Source organism: Agelaius tricolor, unplaced genomic scaffold (genome assembly GCF_023055355.1).
Source record: "Agelaius tricolor isolate 1412-34295 unplaced genomic scaffold, bAgeTri1.0.p SCAF_29, whole genome shotgun sequence".
NCBI lineage: Eukaryota > Metazoa > Chordata > Aves > Passeriformes > Icteridae > Agelaius > Agelaius tricolor.
Genome location: NW_027269289.1, coordinates 2,238,408 through 2,262,514, shown reverse-complemented (window position 1 = coordinate 2,262,514; position 24,107 = coordinate 2,238,408). Strand labels below are relative to the sequence as shown.

Here is a 24,107-nt window from a genome sequence, read left to right as displayed (position 1 = left end):
AAATATAAAAATGGATTTTATATGAGTGGTGTTAAAGTAACTTTGCTATAAAGATATAGTTTTTATTTCTGTTGTTAAGCTTAGGGAAATAAGTGTGCTTGTGTTAGAATGCCTGCTGGGATGGGATCACACCCAATGCACACAGGATGAGCACACCTGGACAGATCTGCCAACCATCAGCACTCACTGGCTGAAGGCAGTGAGGACCAGGGCCCAAAACTGGAGGGGATCAAAAAGGACTAAAACCACAACCAAGGAATACACATGTTCTAAAAAGGCAGATCCAAGGAGAAGCCATGCTAAACAATTCTTGGAACATGTAAACTAGTTTGGGGAAAAGTTTACTATGCATAAGGGTTTATGAATATGCAACAGGCTGAGGTAATGAAAAGGTATTTAAGGGGTATCTCTGAAGATAACAGGGTGATCTTGGCTGAGCACCAAGATGCACCCTAATAACCTTTGCTCTGTGCTCCTTGTCTCCTCTTGTCCTTTATTACACTTTCTACATTTTCCCTGTTGCCTGAAGGTGTTTTTCACATGTGGGCTCACTGCTCCCCACCCCAAACGCAGCTGAACCCGCTGCCTCGGGACCCACTGGGAGCTGTTCCTCACAGCTGCTGCTGCTTGTTTGATTAATTCCTGTGCCTGCCTCTCTCAGCCAGGTGGGGAGAGTCAGCAGTGTCTGACAACAAGGGCAGTGTCTCATTTGGGCTCCTCCTGCCCGGCAGCTGCTCCCTGAGCACGGGCAGATTGCAGGGCTGGATGTCCGGGCGGGGGCTGCACAGATCGCTGGGATTTAGGGATTAGAGGAGCAGATTGGCAGATTCGAGGAGGGATCAGTGTGAAGACTGAGTGTGAGAGCAGATGTTGGTGACTCCCCCGCCCCCCTCACTGCTCATCCTTTCCCCAGTGCTGTCCCCTCCAAGCATTATCCACTCTCAGCATCAGAGATCTCCTGTCATCCCTTTTTTCATTTGCCAGCCTGGCTCTAAAGCAGCCAGCTGCCTTCCCCAAATCCACAGGCAAAAAGACTCAGTTAATATAAAAGATTAAAGGTGTCTATCTGGCTATCTTCCCTTGTTTCTTCTGCTCCCTCCATCACTCCTAAAGACACGTCCTTATCCCCACGCTGTGAGCACTCAGAGCCCCTCACCTGCTCAGTCATCGCCCTCTTTGCCCAGAGAACAGCAGGTCCTCAATACAGAAGAATCTCCTCTTTTCCTGCTTTTAACCTTTCCTGCCCCAAACCCTGGAAGTTCCCTGTGAGCACCAATCCTTCTGCTCCTGCAGCAGGCACAGCAGACCCTCCCTGTGTACCTGTTTACACGGAACAACAGATCTGCAGCCAACTCACCCCTGCACCACTGGCAGCACATAATGAGTCCCCAAGGCCTCTCCTCGAAGAGGCTCCAGCAGTTCCCTAAAAAAGCCCCACCTGAGCAGCTTTCACAGCTTGACCTGTGTCCCTCCTTGCTGGTGCAGCCGTGCTTAATGAGCCAGGCCTGTGGCACGGCTGGGCTGGAAGCATTGCACTGCCACCCACCGAGGGGACATTCCTCATTAGCCCAGGTACCCCCGAGGCTGCGACAAAAAAAGACTCAGAAAATAGGAAAAGGGCACCAAAATGCCTGCCCTGAGCAGCAGCAACGTGAGGAGAGACTCAATGCCCTGGCAGTGCAGGATGAGTGCAAAATGGAGAGGATGGAGGCCAAGGGGAACAATTCCCAACCAATCAGTTCCCTTCTGTGAAAAATGTGTATTGTATGATTGGCTTTTGGCAAATATTCAAATGAATATTATATGTGTTGTGTTAGAAAGTTATGCTGTATTAATTTTCTTATGTACTGTGTTAAGTATAGTTTTAGGTTATAACAAAATGTTAAAATAGAAACTATGTATGTAAGATACTTTTTTTAAGAAGGGACTCACACTGAGAGAGCAGCCACAGGACACCTGAATCTTTCAGAGAAAAAGAATTGATTGGTCTTATCAGAAGAAACGAACTTCTTCCTGTCTTGCTCAGACTTAAGGACACTGTCAGGATTAAGAGGAAGAAGTTGACACTGCCCAGACAGAATCCTGTGTTTGAATGGAATTTATGCATCCTATATGATGTGTATGAATATGCAACAGGCTGTTGCTTTTAAGGGTTAATCTTCTGTTAACCTGAATCCTTTTTCGGGCTTATTTTGCCCAGAAAGAGGTACCCAGACTGTCCTTAACTCTTTGTCTCTTTTGTCTCATATTGTCCTAATTCAAATTGTCCAACATTTTTATTACTCTAATTATGTTGCTATTTTTATAACCATCTTATTACTATTAAACTTTTAAAATTTTAAAAACAAGTGATTGGCATTTTTCACACTTCCAAAAAAATCCTGCACATCAAAAGTGGTGAAATATCAGCTGCTTCCCAGAGCCACTTCCCAAAGGAGCTGAGAGGGAGCCAGCACTCACCTCACACCCATGACAGCAGGGAGGGAGGAATCACCAGCGCTAGGTGAGGACAGGCCCTCGAGCTAAGTCACAGCAGCACATAAAGCAACCAGACACAACTTACCAGTGTCACAGAGAGGGAAAAAAACAGAATAGAAATAAAATAAAACCAGCTAGGATGGCCACCACCAGATCCCCTGGCTGAGCAGGTCCCCCCTGCTCAAGGATGACAATTTACAGGGGGAGGAAGGCCAGAAAAACAAGTAAATAACTCTGTGCCTGCATTGCTTATACAGGAGAGAAGATTTAATAGACACAGGGAACGGAGCCTTATCAGCACAACTCACGCTCAGCAGTGCAAGGGAGGGCATCATACATTAGCTTGCTTTGACCTGCAGGGCCCTCAGTGGGAATTTTCTCCACCACACTGACATGATGTTGTTTAGATGCAATGCACATCTCGCCTGCATGGAAACATGCTGACACTTTGGAGGCTTTTGAATGCGGAAAAGGAGCGGAGAGAAAAAAGATGTCTGGGTCAAAATGTTTCTCTAATGGTTATAGATTTAATTCCATGGTCTGGAGGGAAGGGTGGGAGAAAAGATTATTTTTTTTTTCCTCCCTATTTCCTTTTCAGAACATGAAAAAGGAATCCAAAAGCATATTACTGTCCTGCCCTGCTTTGCTTTTCTTCAATTCTCTGCTTTGGCTCTGGCTTTCCCTTTCCCTCCCACCTCCATCACTGCATACAAGTCCCAGGGAAGATCTGGCCAAAACTGCTGAGAATTTAGCTTGGATAAAACATTCTTGGGTTCCTCTAAAAAGGAACAAATTAACATCAGATTTCTCAACACACAAGGCAAAATAAACAGGGAAATTATTTGCCCAGCCATGCTGGTACTTTAAATTATCTCAAAGAACTGGGTTGCATCCAGAGAGATAGAGAATATGACACATTCTTTCAGCTGAAGTTGCTTGTAGCCCCTCAGATTTCCCACTTAGCAGCTGTATTTGATCTCAGACACAACTCACAGGACACCAGCACCCAAATCCAGGGGGGAGCAAGACCAGGGGTAGCAGCAGGAGGCTCTTGGGCTTGGCTTTGGCTCTGAAGATTGAAGTGGTCACAGTGGGGCTAAAGGGCACAGCGAGGAGGATTTACAGAGACCACAGAATCACTGAGGTTGGAAAGGACCTTGGAGATCAGAGAATCCAGCCTGTGAGCCACCACCACATAGCCAGACCATGGTGCTTAGTGCCTTGTGCAGTCTTTGCTCAAACACCTCCAGGGACAGGGACTCCCCCACCTCTCTGGGCAGCCCATTCCAGAGTCTGATCACCCTTTCTCCAAAGAAATTCCTCTTGGTGCCCAGCCTGCACCTGCCCTGCTGCACTTCACAATGGTGCCCTCTCACCCTCCCATCGGTTCAGAGCAGAGCCTGACCCCACCTGGCTGTCCCCTCCTGCCAGGGAGCTGTGGAGAGTGAGAGGAGCCCCCCTGAGCCTCCTTTCCCCCAGGCTGAGCCCCTTTCCCAGCTCCCTCACCAGCCCTGCGATGCCCAGGGACCTCTCGCACCCCATTCCCTGGGCAGGGGGTGCCAGGGCCGGCACAGCCACCCCGGCTCTGCAGACACAGGAGGCAGAGGGTGCCTGGCAGTGCCAGGCTTTGCAGCAGCCCAGAACTGCAGAACCAGGCACTGGGAGCAGGAGAGCAGCGCCGGCTTTCCTGGGCACGAGGCAGCCTCGTTTGTCTCCATCAGGTGCAAATGGGCTGTTCAACCTTTAAGCGCCTAATTAGTTTCCTTTTTGTTTTTAAAAGCAGCGCTTGGGTGCCGCGTTCCCCGGAAGGGGAGCAGGGAATGATGGATGGGCTGGGCACAAGAGCCCGGGCCTTCAGCTCCCAGCCCAGCTCCCAGGGAGGAGCTGCAGCCATCCCAAAGCTCTGCTCCAGTAAACGACCAAAGAATGGCTCAGCCCTGCTGCTTCCCAGAGAAAAGCCAGTGCTATCCACCCCCAGCATCCCAGAGAAACCAGTGCCACCCATCCCCAGCATCCCAGAGAAAATCCTGGTGCCATCCATCCCCAGCATCTCAGAGAAAAGCCAATGCCACCCATCCCCAGCCTCCCAGAGAAAAACCAGTGCCAGCCATCCGCAGCATCCCAGAGAAAATCCTGGTGCCAGCCATCCCCAGCATCTCAGAGAAACCAGTGCCAGCCACCCCCAGCATCCCAGAGAAAAACCAGTGCCAGCCATCCCAGCATCCCAGAAAAAACCCTGGTGTCATCCATCCCCAGCATCCCAGAGAAAAACCAGGGCCACCCATCCCCAGCATCCCAGAGAAAAACCAGTGCCAGCCATCCCCAGCATCCCCCTGCTCTGGGACACCCACCCAGGCACGGGTGGCACCTCCCAGCCAGGGCACACCCCCAGAGGTGTCTGTGCATGCCCAGAGGTGTCTCTGCATCCCCAGAGGTGTCTGTGCATGCCCAGAGGTGTCTCTGCATCCCCAGAGGTGTCTCTGCATCCCTGGAGGTGTCTCTGCATCCCCAGGTTCACAAAGTACCAGCAGGTCTCTGATTCCTCCCTCCACCTTGGCTTCCTGCTCCAGCTCCAAATGAGAAATCTGCCTGTGCCAGCAAGGTGGACAGGAGCTAAGGAGAAACAAATCTGCTTCAGCTGGGGTCACAGTGGGTCAAAGAGATAAAAAAATACACGTTGGGAAAGGCACTGACTGGCTGGAGGATTGATCTGCTGTGCTGGCTCCCAGGGAAGGCAGGCTGGGAATGCTCCATGCCCATGGATCAATGGGAAAAGTGCCCAGAGCAGCCCTGGGTACCTGCATTGCTGCCCCCAGCCCCAGCACTCACAGTTGTTTTCTTTCCTGTTTAATTCCTCATAACTCATTCCCAAGACATCCCCCTCCCTCCTTTCCCCATGCTTTTCCTCCTAGATAAAAACAATATGTGGTGCTTTTTTTTTTATTCCAGCGGGGTTCCAGCTAATAAAAAGATTTATAATTAAGCCAGTAGATTTCCTTTTGCTATGCTGTCCTGGATTATGAGAAAGTATATTTATATGCAATTATGAAATGAACAGTATTTCTTACCCAAGTGAAGCTTTAAAAGTCATTATGAATCCATTAACTCAGCAGACCTTACAAAAGGCCTTCTCTGCTCTGGATTTATTTTGATTTAAAGCAGATAGGAAACTTTTCCCCTCCTTATTTTTTAAACCCAGCCTTTCTGCAGTAGGAGTGTGCGAAAATGAACAACATGCATCAAATTCAGCAGGAAAGCCAAACTCTGGTGGACTCAGCACCACTTTGAGTCCTTCCAGAGCCTCTGCCCTGTGTCTGAATGCTGGGATCCAACCTAGCAGGGAATCATGGAATGGTTTGGGTTCAGAGGGACCTTACAGCCCATCCAGTGCCACCCCTGCCATGGCAGGGACACCTTCCCCTGTCCCAGGCTGCTCCCAGCCCTGCCCAGCCTGGCCTTGGGCACTGCCAGGGATCCAGGGGCAGCCCCAGCTGCTCTGGGCAATCTGACACCTTATACTGAAGATGCACAATTTTAGAGTCTCCCTTGGCTGCCCCTTCCTTGACTGCCCTGCAGCTCTGGGGGCTGCTCTCCGTGGGATTGCAGGGAAGGCTTGAGGTGCTGCTCATAGGAACCTCCTGTTTCTTTTTTGCTTCCCTGCACATCCTCACCTGGAGGTTCCCATGGAGCTTTATGTGCTCAGTGGTCTGTGATGCTTCAAGCACAGGCTGGAAGAGCCAGCAGACAAGAAATTGTTGGGAAGGATGAAAGTTTGACAAGAAAGTCTCACAGAAATGTGTGCTTGGCAGAAAGATTTTTAAATGTAGAGTCTGATGAAGGAATAGAGATGGAAGCAAGTTTTGATATAGAAGACAAGAATTGCTGAGCCAGTCTGACTGGATAACCAAGGAGGCAAAGGGTGTGTTAGTTAGAAGGGGTTTTTATGGCTTAGAGCAAAGGAAAAACCCACCTCAAACAAGAAAATGTTTGTACCAAGCTGAAAGACAGCACAGGCAAACAAGTCAGCAAATGTGGCAAGTAGAAAAAAGGTCTCAGAATTTTCCACTGCAAGAAAACTGAAAAAACAACTTCTGGCTTAAACTGTAATGTACTGACTGTGAGTGATTGGAGAACAGTAACGTGAATATGGTAATGATAGCAGTTATGATAGGCTATAGATAATAGTTAAGGTATAGATTGGTTCTACTGTATTAAGATGCTCAGCAAAGTCTATAATGCATTGTAGCCAAAAGAAAAGTCTATAATGCAATGAAACCAAAACCAAAGGGCTCCAGGCCTGCCTGCAGCTGGAGCTGACAGTTGTGGGCACAGCTCTGTCACCCACCACCCTGGACTGCTGTAACACCTTGGATACAATAAACTGCATTTTGTATACAATAAACTGCATTTTGGAGAGCTCCTGGAGTCCTGTATCTCTCATTTAAGCTCTTAGAAGAAATGAAGATGGGAAAAGTCAGAGAGGAAAACCTGCAACCAGCCCTGCTCAGAAAGCTGCTGCAGCACGGAAATCCAGGTGGGCAGAGGCACAAAAGCTTTGATCAGGATGTGAGGTCCCTGCTGTGGCTCTGGAGCAGGTGTGGGTGGCAGCAGCCCAGTGCTCCCTACACTGTGCTGGGGCAGGCTGGCACCTCCTGCACCTCTGGGGAGGGGAGCAGCAGCCCCTGCCCCCCCTGCTGCTGCTCCCAGCCCTCCTCAGCTGCCAGGGTAGCTCTGCCTGCCCGGGGGGACACATTCCAGGAGCTGGGGCATCCCAAGGAGACCTGGACCCCCAAGGGCTGAGGGGCTTTCTCCTCCCAAGCTCTGGTGAGGTCCTCAGTGCCCTGGAGAAGGCTTCATAGAGAGCTCAGAGTCTCTTCCAGTGGTGCTCCAGGAGAGCTGGAGAGGGACTGGGGACAAGGGATGGAGGGACAGGACCCAGGGAATGGCTCCCAGTGCCAGAGGGCAGGGATGGATGGGATACTGGGAATTGGGAATTGTTCCCTGGCAGGGTGGGCAGGCCCTGGCACAGGGTGCCCAGAGCAGCTGGGGCTGCCCCTGGATCCCTGGCAGTGCCCAAGGCCAGGCTGGACAGGGCTGGGAGCAGCCTGGGACAGTGGGAGGTGTCCCTGCCATGGCAGGGGTGGCACTGGATGGGCTTTAAAGTCCCTTCCAATGACTCAAAAAGCCCCACCTGCCCCATCCATAGCTGTGCCTGACAAGAAGGGACAACCTGCAGGATTTTAAACAACTCGTCAGGCAGAAGGATGGCCTCCACCCAGCAAAATATGCTCCAGTCCCAAGCATCCCTCAGCATTCCTTATCTCCAGGCAGGCTGGGGATGGCTCATTTTGCTCGCCTTAAGAGGAAATCCATCTCCAAGTCACCAAAGGAGCCTCAGCTGCAATGGCCTTTTCATTAATGTGGTGGCAATAAAGCACAGCAGCATCCCCTGGCTGTCATGGGGAAGGGAGCTGGCAGGAATATTAAAAGGGAATTTGCTGGCAGGTGGGTGCAGGGAGGAAGGCAAAGCTTGGTGGGGCACAGCTCTGCCCCTCCACCACCCAAATCCACCTGGAGAGGGCCACCAGTCCCCAAGTGGCACCAATGAACCTTCCCTCAACTCCTGCTGAGCTCCAGACAAGATCTGAGTGTTCATTGGGAGCCCCCCCAGCAGGCATGAGGCTCTCGGGGTGGCACAGCCATTCCCTGGCCCCTTGGGCACAGCCAGGGCTTGGAGGGGCTGCAGCAGCTCCCTGGGCACCTCCAGCCTGCAGGGGCACCTGCCTGGCCCTGCTCTCCTGGCCCTGCACAGGCACCTGCTTGTCCTTGTGGTATTTTCAGAGTCCCCAGATGAGGGAAGGAAATGATGAATCTGACTCCATGTTCTTAGAAGGCTAATTTATTATTTTGTGATCTATATTATAATAAAGAATGCTGTACTATGCTATATTAAAGAGTAAAGAAAGGATACTTATAGAAGGTTTAACAAGATACTAATTAAAAACTCATTACTCTCTCCTCAGTCTGACACAGCCTCACCAGTGATTGGTCTTTAAGTAAAAACAATTCACATGTTGGATAGTTATAGATATAGATATTAGATAGAGATAGATTAGATACTATATATCTATCTATTATATACATTATCTTTGTATATTATATGTATATTATTTATATATTATCATATATAATATCTTATATATTTTATATATATAAATACCTATTTATTACATATTGTAGATATATATTATATATAATATGTGTCTATATTATATATAGGTATATAGATTAGATATTAGATATAGATACTGATATAGATATTCACATGTTGGATAAACAATCTCCAAACCACATTCCAAAGCAGCACAACACAGGAGAAGCAAATGAGATCATATTGTTTTCCTTTTTCTCTGAGGCTTCTCAGCTTCCCAGGAGAGAAATCCTGGCCAAGGGATTTTTCCAGAAACTAGGCTGGTGAGATGTCCCTGCTCTCCTGTGCAGCCCTGCAGGGCTGGGAGTGTTCTCAGCCCTCAGACGAGTTAAACCTCCCTGACAGGCTCGATCTGCCTCTGGTTGCCCGTGATGTTTTCACTTCCAGTTGGCTCTGGCAGCGACAAAGCTGCTCTGACACCTTGGCTGTGGCTCAGTCTCATTCTCCCGTGTGATCTGCCTCTCCCTGTCTCTTTGCCGTGCTCGGTGTGAGCTTTGCACTGACAAACCCGTTTTGATCTCCTCCCCCTGTGCTCCCCCCTCCCAGCAACTCCATCTCTGCAATTCTTCCAGATCCAGCATGACTGCTTTATTTAATAAGAATAAAGGAGTGCCCGTGCCCAGGGAGTTCTCTGCAAACCAAATGCTCTGGATCTAATCTGGGCAACACGGTCACACTTGGTTTCATTACACTTGCCCCCTTGGCCCATAACACTTTCTTTCTTAGCCATGGATTTTTCAATTCCACTGGAGCAGAATTGCCCATGTGTCTTGCACCACGAGGAGCAGGGCTCTGAGCTCCTGCTCCCAGTTTAATCCCTGTTTGCAATTTACAGAAGCTTTGGCTAAGGGTGAAAGGTTCTGTGTTTCATTACAAAGCCTCACAGGGACCTCTGCTAACCTGCACTGTGCAGCACTTCTTGTCACAGCACAGCAGCTGCACTGAAAAAAAAAATAAATAAAATCCAGTGTCTGGGATCCATCCCCAGCTCCAGCAGCCATTCCCTGTGCCATCCCCTGCCTGGAACAGCAATAAGTCCATGAGGAACTCTGAAGAGCAGCCCTGCTCCCAGGTGTTCTGCCCACAGGCACGCCCAGTGTGCCCCACAACCAGCTCTGCTTTGCATCCCCCTTGAAGTGTTTCCAGACACACCAAATAATGATCCACTGGAAGAGATTCTTGCACCTGCTGAGGGTTTTTTTACCTCCTGAAGCTCTCGGAGCACTTCAAAGGGAAAGAAGCTCTGCTAAGCTCGTGCTGCAAAGGGGGAAAGCTCCATCCACGAGGCAAAGATGGAAAAGCAGGGGCCCCAGGCCGGTGGGTGGGAACCAGCCCTCACTGCCTGCAGCAATCGATGTGTCTTTGCTCTTAACGCCCACCTAAGGAAAATCTTTTCATCCCTTTCTCTGTGTCTGTTCCTCCAGAAGCACAGACCCTTCCTCTGATCAGAAATACATCAGCTCTGAGCACACGTCTGTGGTTAATGAAAGAGCCTTCCTTTAGAAATTCACTGTGTTCTACTCAAGTCCATCTCCTCAGAGATGCCTTTGTCACCTGTGAAACAACAGCAGCCAGCACCACTGGGACCCCAAATCCCTTTGGGAGGGATCTGTGGTGCAGCAATGCTCCCTTGAATCCCTGTCCTTTGCAGCTGGCCACTAACAAAACACCAGCACAGCCTGTTCAAAAATCAAAGCTGGAGGTCAAGCAGCTAAAAGCTCCAAATTTGACACTTCCTATCCCATTCATGGGATTTCAAAAGAGAACACCAGCTTGGAAATTATGTTATTAGCAACAGCTCCTGGCTCCCAGCTCTGGAGAACACTGCCCTTCTGTTGTCATACCGTCAGGGAGCAGAGCCCAGTCCCCTCGGTAGCTGTGGGTCATTAAATGGTTCAAGCACCATGTGGAGGATGCAGGGGATGTGGGAGCAGCAGGAAGGGCCTTGGAGCAGCAGCTGTTCCACACCACTGCCTGCTGCTCTTTGCTCTCCCAGGTCATGGGTGGGAGCCAGACCCTAAAGCTCCAATGTCACAGACACATTGTATGAAAAATCCTTTCCTTAGGGTTTTTCCTCCTGAGAAGCTGAGAGGCCTCAGGAACAAAATGTAACCAATGGTTATCTGCTGCTGTGGAATGCAACAGGTGCATCTGGGATTGGGCTCATGTGCTTGTTTCTAATTAATGGCCAATCACAGTCCAGCTGGCTCAGACTCTCTGCCCGAGCCACAAGCCTTTGTAATGATTCCTTCTTTTTCTATTCTTAGCCAGCCTTCTGATGAAATCCTTTCTTCTATTCTTTTAGTGTAGTTTTAATACAATATATATCATAAAATAATAAATCGGCCTTCTGAAACGTGGAGTCAGATCCTCATCTCTTCCCTCATCCTCAGACCCCTGTGAACACGGTCACACTCCATGTCTGGGGCACTGAGGAGGATGTCACTATAGGAGGATGTCACTATAGGAGGATGTCACTATAGGAGGATGTCACTACAGGACATGGGGCACTGAGGAGGATGTCACTATAGGAGGATGTCACTATAGGAGGATGTCACTACAGGACATGGGGCACTGAGGGGGATGTGTCACTACAGGACACAAAACAACACAATGTGAACTCGCTGCTCCTTCCAAGGTAAAAAAAGGGACCTTTATTTTTCTGACTCCAACATTTATAGATTTCCAAAAGTACAGTGGATTGGAGGGTGAAAGTGCCACCTCTCCAATGACACTGGACAAACCAACAGTCTATCAAATTTTTCCTCCTCTATAAAAGAATGCAAAACAATGAGATATTTACATAAAGTGTGTAAGAAAGTTCGTTACAAGAATGCAAACATCAGAAGGCTTAGAAAATCTTAAACAATCAGGGCAACAGGGAGAGGGAGCTGCTCCCAAACCCCCCAAGTCCTCTAAGAGCTCCAAGTTCACAGACTCACAGAACCCCCAGATTGTGTGGCCTGGAAAGGACATTAAAGCCCATCCAGTTCAATCCCCCTGCCCTGGACAGGGACACTTTCCCCTAGCCCAGGTTGCTGCAAGCCCTGTCCAACCTGGCCTTGGACACTTCCAGGGATCAGGAATCCACAACCTCTCTGAGCCAGAGCCTCACCATCCTCACAGAGTAAAGGATTCCATCCTGACATCAGATCACAACCTTCCCTTCCTCAGCTGGAACACTGAGCTTTGCCAAACTGGCCACAGCCTCTCCCAGCTCTAGGGCTCCTCATTTAATACCTCAAACAGTTTTATTACCTCAGATTGCTGAGTGATTCCCTGATTTCATGATCTTGGTGCCCACTTCTCTTCCAGCTTATACACACAAAGCACACAGACCTCTCAGCCTAAAGCTTGAGCTTAAAATGCAGCTGGCACTTGGGTGGACACTTGCAGAGGGGATTTCAAAGCCTTGGTGTGTGTTCCTGAGCACTCCCTGTGAACCTGGGAGATTTGCTCCGGCAGATCTTCCAACGGCGAGAGCACAGGAGGCAGAAAACACATCTTTACATTTTCCCCAAGCTGTCTCCTGGACAGACAATCCCATTAAGTGAAGCAGAGGGACCTGAAGCTGTGTAAAAGCAACAAGGTGAATCTCCTTAGCGCAGAAGCCTGACAGATGAGAGCAAAATGCCGGATTTAACTCCAGTGTAACACAACAGAGCACATCGTGTCACCGGAGGGTGAAATGCAACCCGCTCTGCAACCGCTGCACACAACCAGGTGAGCTCCCAGCTGCCAGCAGAGATTTCATTTAGGCTTCTCTCTCCAAATGGAGGGACTTCATTTGGAGATAAGACAGTAAAATGAGACAGCTTTGAAGCAATATGCTCAAGGTCACCGAAGGAATTAATTGCAGAGCAAGAAGCAAACTCAAATCCAACCAGGATGCACACTTAGCCCCAAAGCCACTCGTTATAAGACATGCCATTTATCAACATCTATCAAATTAGGCAAGTACCATAAACCCAGGCTTCTGGAGCATTTTTTAAAATGGCAGGAGAGGAAATGCAGTTTTCCAGTTCTTAAGAGCATCTCATGGAGAAAAATACTGGTATAATAAAAGTATTTTAAAAGGCACCTCATGTACTATTTATCTACTACTCAACAGTCTCCCTAAATCTGAGTGCAACACGTTGGTAATGGGTATCTAAGACACATAATTTAAAATGTTACTGAAATTTCTTCCATGCAGAAGATCAGCTGCTGAGATCAAAGGCTGACGCATCCAGTGACTCTGTCTGTGACAAAAGAGAGAGATTTCTAACAGTGAATTACAGTGTTAAACAAATCGAGCTCGTCTCCCCCAAGAACGCTTCCCTTGGCACTCAAGAGTACAAAGTTTGTGTTAGATAGGCCACTTGGAGAGAAATAACAGCCTGTCTGGGAGGGAGTGACTCATGGAAGGAAACCACGGTGCTGGAGGCTGGGGAGGGGAGAAATGCACCCAGAAATCAGCTGCCAGGCCAGGAATTAGGGAGAATATAAAGTTCTGGTAAACATAAGTTAGAACAGGCTCCTCAGGGAATGGGCATGGCCCTGGTGTAGCCCCACATTTCTCTTCACAGAGAAAAGCAAGGCACATTAATGAGCCTTCTGATATCAGTGGAGTCCTCCTCATCATTCCTCCTTCCTCCTCATCATTCCTCCTTCCTCCTCATCATTCCTCCTTCCTCCTCATCATTCCTCCTTTGTCAGGCCCTCACAGCACAGCTATACCCCGAGCTGCCAGAGCTCCAGGGGCTCTGGACAATGCTCTCAGGGACAGGGGGGGATTGTTGGGGTGTCTGGGCAGGCCTGGGGTTGGACTGGGTGATCCTGGTGGGTCCCTTCCAGCTCAGGATATCCCAGGACTCCATCTCCAGGCCCCAGAGAAAACCATGGAAACCATCTCTGCTCAGCCTCCCTGAAGCAGCCCCTGCCCAGGAGCAAACACCTGTCCTCACATCCAAGGGCAGAGCAGCACATCCCTCAAGGAACAGCCTGAAATCTTGGGAGAATAGAGGCAGGAGACTGCTGCACCCTTTGGGAAGCAGTGGGAATGCCCCATCTTCGGACATGCTGTAATTCAGCCACCTGAGAGGACATCAGAGTGTTCCAGTCACAGCCACCCTTCACCATTCCCCATGAGAGGAACCACATCCCTGTAATCCTTTTACAATGACCTCCAGGTGGGTGATTTGAAAGGAAACTCCCCAGTGAGGGCCAGGCTGAGCAGCCTCCCAGTCCCTCCACACTGGGCATGGAGGCACAGCTGGAACTCACCGTTCCTGGCTGGAGACTCCTGGTCTCCAGCTGTTCATAAATAAATAGAAGTGGCCTTTTCCCAAGCTCACAGCTGGGGATGGTGAGGAGAGCTGTGCAGGAGGTTCCCTCCAGTGGAGCTGGGTGTCCTGGCTCACTCCTGACTCATTCCCTGGAGTTGGCTCTTTGCTCCTTGCCCACAGAGGAGATTCCTCTCCAGCCCAGGCTCTTCAAACACCAGGAGCTGCATTGTCATTGCAGGTTGCACAGTTTGGGAATTGCTTTTTTCTCCCCTCCCAGCTCCAAGTGTTTCATTTGTTCAATTTTGCTGAACCACAGGCATATTTGCACTAACGATATAAAGAATTCTTTGCTGGGTTTTCCCCACCTGAATATCAAATACTCAGGGCTGTACATCCACGCCTGCCACCTACATGGATGCTTGGATTCCTCCCATCAATGGGAGCAGGGAAGGCTTCCTTTCATTTGTTTTCTTTACAGGATCACAAAGCAGTTTCGGAGGTGCTCTCTGCAGGGAAAAAAATACCTTCAAAACATGATAAGCAACCAGCAAAACAGCTCTGTCTTGGGATTTTAGGGAGGTTCCATGCAAACAACAGGAGGCAGAGGGAGTCCAGCAGTGGGCACACACCAGGCTCTCCTTTCTCCACCCCCCGGATGCTCCCAGGGCTCTTTTCCCACATTCACCTGGCACAGGTGGAGGCTGGAGCTGGCTAACATCTTTCTAAAAGCCTTGTGGGAGGACACTCAGCTAGAAAAGATTCCCAAACAAGCTCCTGGCGTGGCAAAGGGTGGAGGAAGGGAAATAAAACCTCCTGCTGCTGGTCTGAGACCTAAACACGCTCGAACTGATGGCAAGGCAGGGTCACTGCCTGCCCTGCACTGCTGAGAAGACAATGCTCGTGTCCTCCAACCCCAGTGCTGCTTTCCACTCCATTTGCAGCTGGAAATTGCTCTGGTTTTCCCTGTCTCTCCTCGTGTCCTGTCACTCCAGGTCCCCAGCCCGCTGCCCCTCCCCTGGCTGGATCTTTCTCCCCCGGTTACCGTGGCTAATGTCAGAATCATTCCATCTGACAAAGTCTCTGCTCCGCCGTGTCTCCCCTGTCTCCTTGCATCTCTGTCAAGGCCCTTTCCACATGTCTGAGCATTTTAATGACATATGGTGCTGGGACAGGGGGAGGGAGCAGCGGGAGGGAGATGGAAACCCAGCACCCTCCACAGCTGGGCAGGAGCCCTGGGAGAGAACTGGGACGTGCAGGAGGCACCTGAGGAGGATCACCTTGGAGAAAGTTGCTCCAGCACAGGTTCAGCTCTTCTCTCACCTCTTCCACAACTGGTTACCCAGAGGAAAAGGCACTTTTTGAGGGTTCTGCTGTCAAGAATGGCTGATCCTGCTCTGCATCTCTATTCTAAACCTGTACATTGAGGCCACCAGAGCCTGTGGGGCCACCAGCCACACACAAAGGCACAGCCTGACTCTTCCTTAGCCCAGGAGGTGTTTTATTATCTGCTGGATTTGACTCACACCCCCAGACTGGGTTAGAGTGGGCCAGGCCACACACACCCCACAGCTTGGCAGCGTTTCAGTGGTGTAGGAACCCACCAGAGGCTGCAGCACAGCCACTCACACTGCCCTAAATGTGGGGATCTGAACCCACATTGCCCCAAATATGGGGGTCTGAACCCTCACTGCCCCAAATATGGGGGTCTGAACCCTCACTGCCCCAAATGTGGGGTCTCAACCCCTTCCCTGAATCCAGAATGACCCCAACATCACCTCCAGCCCAGCAACCTTCCCCCCTCAGTGCTGCAGACTTAAGGCTACTTTTCTCAAAGCTCAGTCTTAGCAGATCCCAAAGCTTTCCGACAGCTAAGAAGTCCCAAAAGTCCTTATAAGACAGGATATTCAGCAGAATCCTAGGGGATTTCTCCCTAAGTAATTACATTTTGGCTTCTTATAATCCTCCTGGTATTTAATTCTTCTTCACCTGTCGTAAACCGGTGGGAGATGTGGCAGATGATGACACTGGCTTGTGCTCCAGGCATGAAAACAAAGTGATCTTGTCTTAAAGAAACAAGAGACACTCAGCCCCCAAAGCCTAAAAAGAAAATGGACCAAGATCCAAATGACTCCAGCACCTCCCAGCCTAGGAGCTTCAGGACAGAGGTGCCAGCAACACCCACGTTGGAAACTCCTCATCTCTTCAGGAGCTCTGATCCCATTGCAAGGCAGCTGAAGTTCAGCTCAAGGATTTTGGCAAATCCCATCTCTGGCAGACTAAGGAGAAAGCCAGCAGGGCACAAATCCTTCACAGCACCAAGAGCTTGTGCAGAGCCCTCGAGGCTTGGAACAGCCTGGGTTACTGGAAGGTGGCAGGAATGAGAGGAGCTTTGAGGTCCTTTCCAGTCCAAACCAGTCTGGGATTTTAGGATTCTCCAAGACCAGCAGGCTGCAGAGGGAACAAAGCATAGCTGGGATGAATCTGGCACATATGGCTAGATTATGCTTTTTCAGCTTTGTTCGGTGGCACTGCAGCATCTGGTGTTTATTCTCCATCCCTCACATATTCCTGGGGTTTGGGGAAGCTTCACAAGACTCTCCAAGTACAACAGCTCTGAGCACACTCCCAGCCTGGCTTGCACATAAAACACTGCAACACAGGGAAGCAAAGACAAGCAGGTGCACAGCCAGTGTCCCAAAATGTGGCTCTGGGGACCAAGAGGTGACTGCTGAGAGGAACAAGCGGACTTCTCTTCTCAACATTGTATTTTATAATCTGCAACAAAGCCTTGAATGAAAATGAGGAACCACAAAAAAAGCACCTCTGTTCCCAAATGAAAAACGAGCCCCTAAAGCTACAAGCAAGAGGCTTGTGCTGCCTGGGCTCTTTGCTCTCTGCATTGTATTAAAAACAAATAAGTCAATAAGGGATGCCAGACAAAACAGTCATTTGTCAGCTGACATGAGGGAAGGATGAGGATACACTTCAGGAATTTATCAAGGAAATCTGTTGAGATGTGCAACTTTTTTTCTTTTTTAAGAAGGATGCTGAAGAGAAAGCAGCTTCCCAGCTGAACCTGTAAGCTGCTCAATGAATTATAAAGCAGAAATACCCCCTTAACACCCAGCATTACCTGGCAGCCTATTTACCATTTCTGCCAAGGCTGGAAAGCTGGTGGATCATGGCCAGTGCCTTCTGTCCTCCCCATTTCCAGTCAGCCTGGAAATTGCTGGAGCCTCTGAGTTGTACAGAGACTCTTGTAACACCAATATCTGCCTGCCTTCCTCTGGGGGTGGGGCAGAGGGGAATATTTCCAGAGTGTGCTCAGTGCTGAACAAAGTTTGTTTGAACTGGGCTTAGCTGCAACAAGAGCAGCATTAAGCCAACCTCAAGCACTTGTGAAAACACTCTGCTTTAAATAGTGCCTCTTCAAGCTTTAACGTCATGTAAAGCTCAAGAAGATTTTATGGGCCACCGAGAGCATCTAAAGCCTTGGCATCCCATCTGCAATCCCAGCAGCTCTGCAGCAGCAGCACAAAGGAGCTTTGAAGGGTGGCTGTGAGCCCCGGGCAGGCCCAGCCCCAATCCACACACCTTCCTATTGGAATATTCCCAATATTGCTGGATGGGACGTGCCTTGGCTGGTATGCCTTTGGTTCACCCTTGGTGCTGAACAAACAGTGGCACTGTGGTGTTTCACCCACAGACACTTTTGGCTGCCTGGATGTGTGGTGTTTCACCCCACAGACACTTTTGCCTGGCTGGGTGTGTGGTGTTTCACCCCACAGACACTTTTGGCTGCCTGGGTGTGTGGTGTTTCACCCCACAGACACTTTTGCCTGCCTGGGTGCTGCAGTTGGCACGTGGGGACAAGTCCAGGCCTGCAGGAGCTCTGGTGGTGCTGGGATGGAGCTTCCCCCCATAACAGGGGCTGCTCCTCAGGTTTCCCTCTGGCAGAGAAGCTTTCAGGCCATGGTGAAGGAAAGGAGTCGGTTCTGATGGAGGGTTTGGATCCAGAGCTTTATTCTGGCCCTCAGGCCTCTGAATGCAGCACCAGCTCCAACAGAACTCCCTGAGCCCGTGGCTGCTGCTCCTTTGAACCCCGGGGAGAGGGGCAGGGAAGGGGCAGGGAGGCACCAAGCAGGGACAGGAGGGGAGGGACAAAGGGACAAAGGACACCTGGATGGCCCAATGCCCCCAGGGACAGAGGGCATCCTTTGGATCTGCCAATCACTGATGCCCTTCTGGAATGCCAGGACTGACAGACAGTGCTGGGAGGGGTCAGGGAGGGGAAAGGAGAGGGGACTGACACACCTGGGAGGGAATCTGCAGGGGAGGGACCTGGGGTTCTGGGGTAAACCCTGAAATCACAAGGCAAAATCTTCCCAGCAAACCAGGCTGGGAGCCAGCCCTGTGCCCCTAACCCTGCCCTTCTGCAGGGTTCCAGCCATAAGGGAACTTCCAAGCAGAGTGCTCAGTGACTCCTTCAGGAAATGATTCCTCAGCAGCCTCCTGGCTGCTGTTCATTCCTGTCACCAGGGTCAGAAGCTGCACTGTTGGGCCAGGCAGGCACTTTGCATGCTCAAAATTCATTAAAGTCAAATACTGCTAAGACTTTTTACACATGAAAAAGCAGATGAAGGTGAGACAGGGCGGTGCTGTGCAGTACAGGCAGTTTTATTTAATGAAGGTATATTTACTCAGAAGAGCTGAAGGGCTGCTTCTTCACAGCAGGTCAGGGGCTGCTATGCAAATACTAATAAATATTTTGCACTTTTCAAGAATGCTTTACCCAAGTGCTCTGCAAGCATGAACTGCACGAAACCTCCCAGGATCTGGAAGGAGCAGGGAGAGAACAGGAACAGACACTTTGTCCACAACAGAAAGACAGAAACCTCTTGGGCTGAAAGCAGAGACATTTGACAGCACCAACAGCTTTCCCAGCTTCCCCACGGAAGCTCTTTTCCATGGCTAACCTCACACTTTTGTGGCTGGCAGCTTTCTAGAAACAGCAGCTCAGAAAACAGAGTCATCTGTGGTTCATTACTCCCAACAGATTTCATCAGGGATCCTGCCTGGTGCCTCAGCTGCTCCTAAGCCAGCTCAGCCTGCAGGATCTGGGGTGCTACAGAACAGCAAAGCTTCTTATGAAACACCTCACACAGGACAAAAGCCACCACAGGGATGGGTTCATCAAGCCTGGAGAGATTTGTGCTTTATTAAATGGAGTTCCAGGAGGCCTCCTTGGGCTGGGGGACAAAATGTGCAAAGGAGCTTGCTTGTCACACACATCTTTTATGAAAAATCCTTTCCTCAGAATTTTTCCTCCTGAGAAGCTGAGACCTCAGGAACAAAATGTAACCAATGGTTATCTGCTGCTGTGGAATGCAACAGGTGCATCTGGGATTGGGCTCATGTGGTTGTTTCTAATTAATGGCCAATCACAGTCCAGCTGGCTCAGACTCTCTGTGCGAGCCACAAGCCTTTGTTATCATTCCATTCTTTTTCTATTCTTAGCCAGCCTTCTGATGAAACCTTTTCTTCTATTCTTTTAGTATAGTTTTAATGTAATATATATCATAAAATAATAAATCAAGCCTTCTGAAACATGGAGCCATCCTAGTCTCTTCCCCAATCTGAAAACCCCTGTGAACACCGTCACACTTGCTGGTCAATTCAAGAGCTCTGAAAACCAGAGGCAGCTGAGAACAATCCCATGGAGAGGAGCAGCTTCTGCCCTGCAAGACATTGGGGGGGGAAAGAAATAACTGAGGATGGCTCCAGGCAGAGGGGTATTCCAGAAAGAGTCAGGAGAAGGTGGCACTGAGGTCTCAAGTTCCCAAAAGCCTCCCCCTGGGAGCTGTGAGATGCCATGAAAGATTTATGGAAGCCCAGAGGAGCAGTTTCCCCCCTCTGTGCCTGCAGTTTGCACCCAGCAGCCTCTGAGAGTGAGGGGCTGGGAGCCATCCCGAGGGACAGAGGAGATCCACAGCCCGGGGAGCTGAGAGCAGAGCGGGGATCACACCACAGGACCGCAGGGTTTTACTCCTGACACAACAAATCCAGGCTGCTCCCTTCAGCTGAAGTCCCATCTCTGGAGGGGTTTGAGATACAGACACCCAATCCTGCTGCTGGGGGGGAAGGGGCAGCCCACAGATAAAACCTGGAGAGCTGCAGTGGGGAATTCCCACAGCAGCAGAGCCCGAGCTGCCCGGAGCCAGCGTGGCTGCACTTCCAAGATACCAACTTGTTTTGAAATCAATACTGAGATTATTGATCCAGGAAGGAAATACAGACTGGTGAGGAAGCCTGGTCAATAGTAACCCCAGTGGGTAATAAGTTTTAATGGAGACCAGGGAAAATTCCAATCAGAATTTTGTGCTGGGGTGAAACTCTGCATTCGCTGATTATCTCAGCCCTGGAGCAAGGCAAGGCTCCTCACTGATATCTGCTGATAGTGCCAGTGACCTGCTCAGGTGCCAAGGTCTGGGAATGCACATCACTGCTGAGAGAATGAAAAGAGAAACCCCATTAGCTGCTCCCAGCAATCTGTCTGGCACAAGACGAGCTGCTAATGCCGACTGCCTTGAAAATCAGAGCAAGAAATTCAACCTGCACAGTCAAGGCCAGAGTCAGGCATGTAACTCAGTGATGGCAGCAGTTCAAGCACTTAAACTGTCTTTTGAAACCACAGTAAAATCCTGCTGTCCCATCCCTCTTGGAAATGGACTCTACTGAATGTCAAGGCCCTGAAAGGCAAGAACACAACAGCAACAAAAAAACCACCCCAAACCAGCTCAGCTTGACTGAGGCTGGGAGGACTGCAGCAATTTCCCTTCACGTGCCAGCAAAATCTCATTGGCCACATAAAAATACAAAGAGGGTTTAAGTTGCCAGGAGGGCATCCTCAGGACTGGGGCAGGGGTGACCCCACACCACAATTCTGATGTAGAGAAGATAAAGCCTTAACTCCAGTATTTTGGAAGCAAAGTTCCACCTTCAGGGGAGCATTTCTGGTGTGCTGCAGATCCACACAAACTGCAGGAGCAGCCTCCTGCAGGACCAGGGGATGAAGAACCCATTCTGCACTTCACAGATAACAACAGCTCTGACCTCTACTCACAGGTTTCTAAGCAGTCATTGCCTAAACTCCCCCTTTATTCCCCAGTCAATACCTGCCAAACAGCTTTAGAAGAACAAACGGCTCCTTCTGGCCCTTTGAAAAGACTCAAGCAGGCCAATACTGCCTTGGGATACCTGAGGTAACCCCAAGGCATGAGGAGCTGCAGAGAGAGATGGGAAAGGAAGTTTGGAGAGCAGGATTTTCCTCGGGGCAATGCTGGCATAGAGGCTAAAGGCTGCCAGCACCCAGGGAAGCAACTGGCAGAGTCTGACAGCCCTGCAGGAGGATAATTGAGCAGACAGTGCTGTGCAGACGAACTAAAGTGTTTACTGGCTTTAATATTTAATTGTGTCAAATGAAGAGAGAGGAGCTGGGGGATTGGAGCTGCAGAGAGAGGCACGTGTGTGCCAGGGGCTCTGCTCCTCCCGTGCCAAATGCACCCAAATGAGCCAAAGCACCAACCCAGCAGCACCCTTGGGACGTGCCCAGGGGCTCCCCCTGCCCTCTCCCTGGCACAGGAAGGAGTGCTCCAGTTTGGGAGAGCACTGCAGGCAGAGCGGGGAAAGGCAAAGGAACCACCACATGCAGCAGCTGTGGAAACAAAGATGGGAAATCCATCTCCATGGGCTCCACCCAGCCTCGTGTATTGGTGATGTTCAGGACCCCTGATGCAGGGAAGAATGATGATCTGACTCTATGCTATCAGAAGGCTAATTAATTACTTTATTATACTATATTACACTATATTACATTACATCTAAACTGAATCTGCACAAGCACACAAGTCAACTCAACTGCCCAAAATCTTGTGACTGTCTCCTGACCCACAGTCTGGACACACACTTGGCCCTGATGGGCCAAGGAAACAAAACCCCATCACTCTGGGTAAACAATCTCCATGTTGCATTCTGCAACACAGGAGCAGCAAATGAGATAAGAATTGTTTGGATCATTCTTTTCTCTGCTTCTCTCAGGTTCAGAGGATGTGAATCCCACACTCGTGGATGCCCATTGGCATCTGCATCCCAACAGAAAACCACTCAGAGCTGTGAGCCACCTGAGAAGGGCTCACCCAAAACAAGCCCAGGGAAGGCACTGCTCCCCTGCAGGATGGCTTTTCTCATTAGGTGTTGGAAGTGGCCAGGGAGGGGAAGTCACCATCTCTGAAAGTGGATGTGAATGTGGCACTTGGGGATGTGGTTTAGGGGGGATTGATTGTGGTGGTGCTGGGGATTAGGTGATGGTGAGATCTCTTCCAGCCTTGATGATTCTGGGGTACACAAAGGGATGCCCTGCACTGCCACTGCTCTGTTCAAAGGCTTGGAGGGAAGGATGCAGGCCCCCTGCACCCTGAAAATTCCAGTGGGTCACTCACTGGTCCTGTTGCCTCTGCTTATGGGTGTTCACCTGTCTTTGCACCACGATTTCCCTTGAGATGGAGGCTGGGAGAGCACAATTGCTGTCAGACACACTCAGCCCTTCCTGTTCCTTCCCCAAAGATACCAAATCAGCTGCAAGCAGGCCTCTGGAAAGCCCTACATCCCAGCAAGGGCAAAGCCTGGACTACTGTGTTTCTAAGCCACTGTTTGTGTTTTCTCTCTGCCTTTGGCCAAAGCCAGCGTGGAAATTCAAAGGAAGGCTGGCTCCATAAATATTGCAGTGTGAACAACACAGGGCCTTTGCTGGATTATCACTGCTAAAAGGAGCTGCAAAGCATCCAACTGCAGGAATGAAAGATGCTAATGGAGCGTTCCCAGCGGACAGCAGGGCTGTAGATTATGGGGAGCTGCTTTCACATCCTGCAAAACGTGCAGATTTAAATAAGGCTCCCCTTTCACACGGAATAAATCTCAGCCTTGGCCACAAGCACACACAGCTCAGGCCCTCGCTGGCCCATTCCAGGGGGCAGGTGGCTTGTGGGAGATACAGGTGATGGATGAACACCTGGAATTCGTGTCCACTGGTCCCAAACACTCTCTGAGATGAAGGCTGTGCCACGCCTGCATGTGCATCTCTCTACCCACAGCACGCTTCAAACACACACAAAAAGGGTTAAGATGAATTTTTCTCTCCAACCTTTTAATTAAGCCATTAGTCTCTTCCCCCTTAACCCAGGAATGAGAGGCCTGTCTTCACAGGAGCAAATGATTTCCCCAGAGTAATGAAGATGCATTATCATACAGAAAAAAATCATTAGTTGCTATGTCCAGAACAATGCGATTGCTCAATTACTGCACTAAAAGAGATCACAGCCTTCCCAGTGCTCCATGTGCTAACTTGGAGGAGATGCATCCAAATGGATGTGCCCAGAAAAACAGCACTGGTTCAGCACAAGACCTGGACACTACAAAGGTCCCACAGAATGATTTCCTAACCAGGCTTTGCTCACTTCACATTTCAGACACCACAGCAGCAGATCCCAACAGAGTTTTCTCCAAGTGCTTTACAGCAGCCTCAAGCTTCATCAAGGGAAATACAGGCTGGATAGCAGGAAGAAGTTTTTTACAGAAAGGGTGATAAAGTTCTGGAATGGCTGCCCAGGGAGGTGCTGGAGTCCCCATCCCTGGGGGTGTTTAACAAAGCCTGGATGTGGCACTGGGTGCCAGGGTTGAGTTGAGGTGTTGGGGCTGGGTTGGACTCAATGATCTTGAAGGTCTCTTCCAACCCAGTGATTCTGTGAATTCTGTGATTCTGTGAACAAAGGAGTTGGGATGTTGGGAAGGGGAGTTTCCCTTTGCGCTGAGAAGGTCCCAATTACCTTGGTAAGGATTCACCAAGGAACTGCTGGTGAAATGCAGTGGCCAGCAGGGTTTGGGAACCCAGCACCACCAGCCAGAGCCTCACAGGGCCCCTCAGGATGAGGAAGGATCAACACCAGGGATTGTCAGCGGGGTTTGGTTCCCTCTCTTGGAAGGGACCACCAGAGTTATCCAGTCCAACTCCTGGCCCTGCCCAGACACTCCAACAATCCCCCCCTGTCCTTGAAAGCATTGTCCAAAGGCTCCTGGAGCACCAGCAGTGCCCATTC

The 24,107-nt window shown here is 50.0% G+C and overlaps 1 protein-coding gene across 3 annotated transcripts in view; it reads right to left on the bottom strand.

The window, feature by feature from the left end:
• KIRREL3 (kirre like nephrin family adhesion molecule 3) overlaps nt 1-24,107 on the bottom strand; it is a 399,979-nt gene that overhangs the window by 357,208 nt on the left and 18,664 nt on the right. The window lies entirely within an intron of this gene.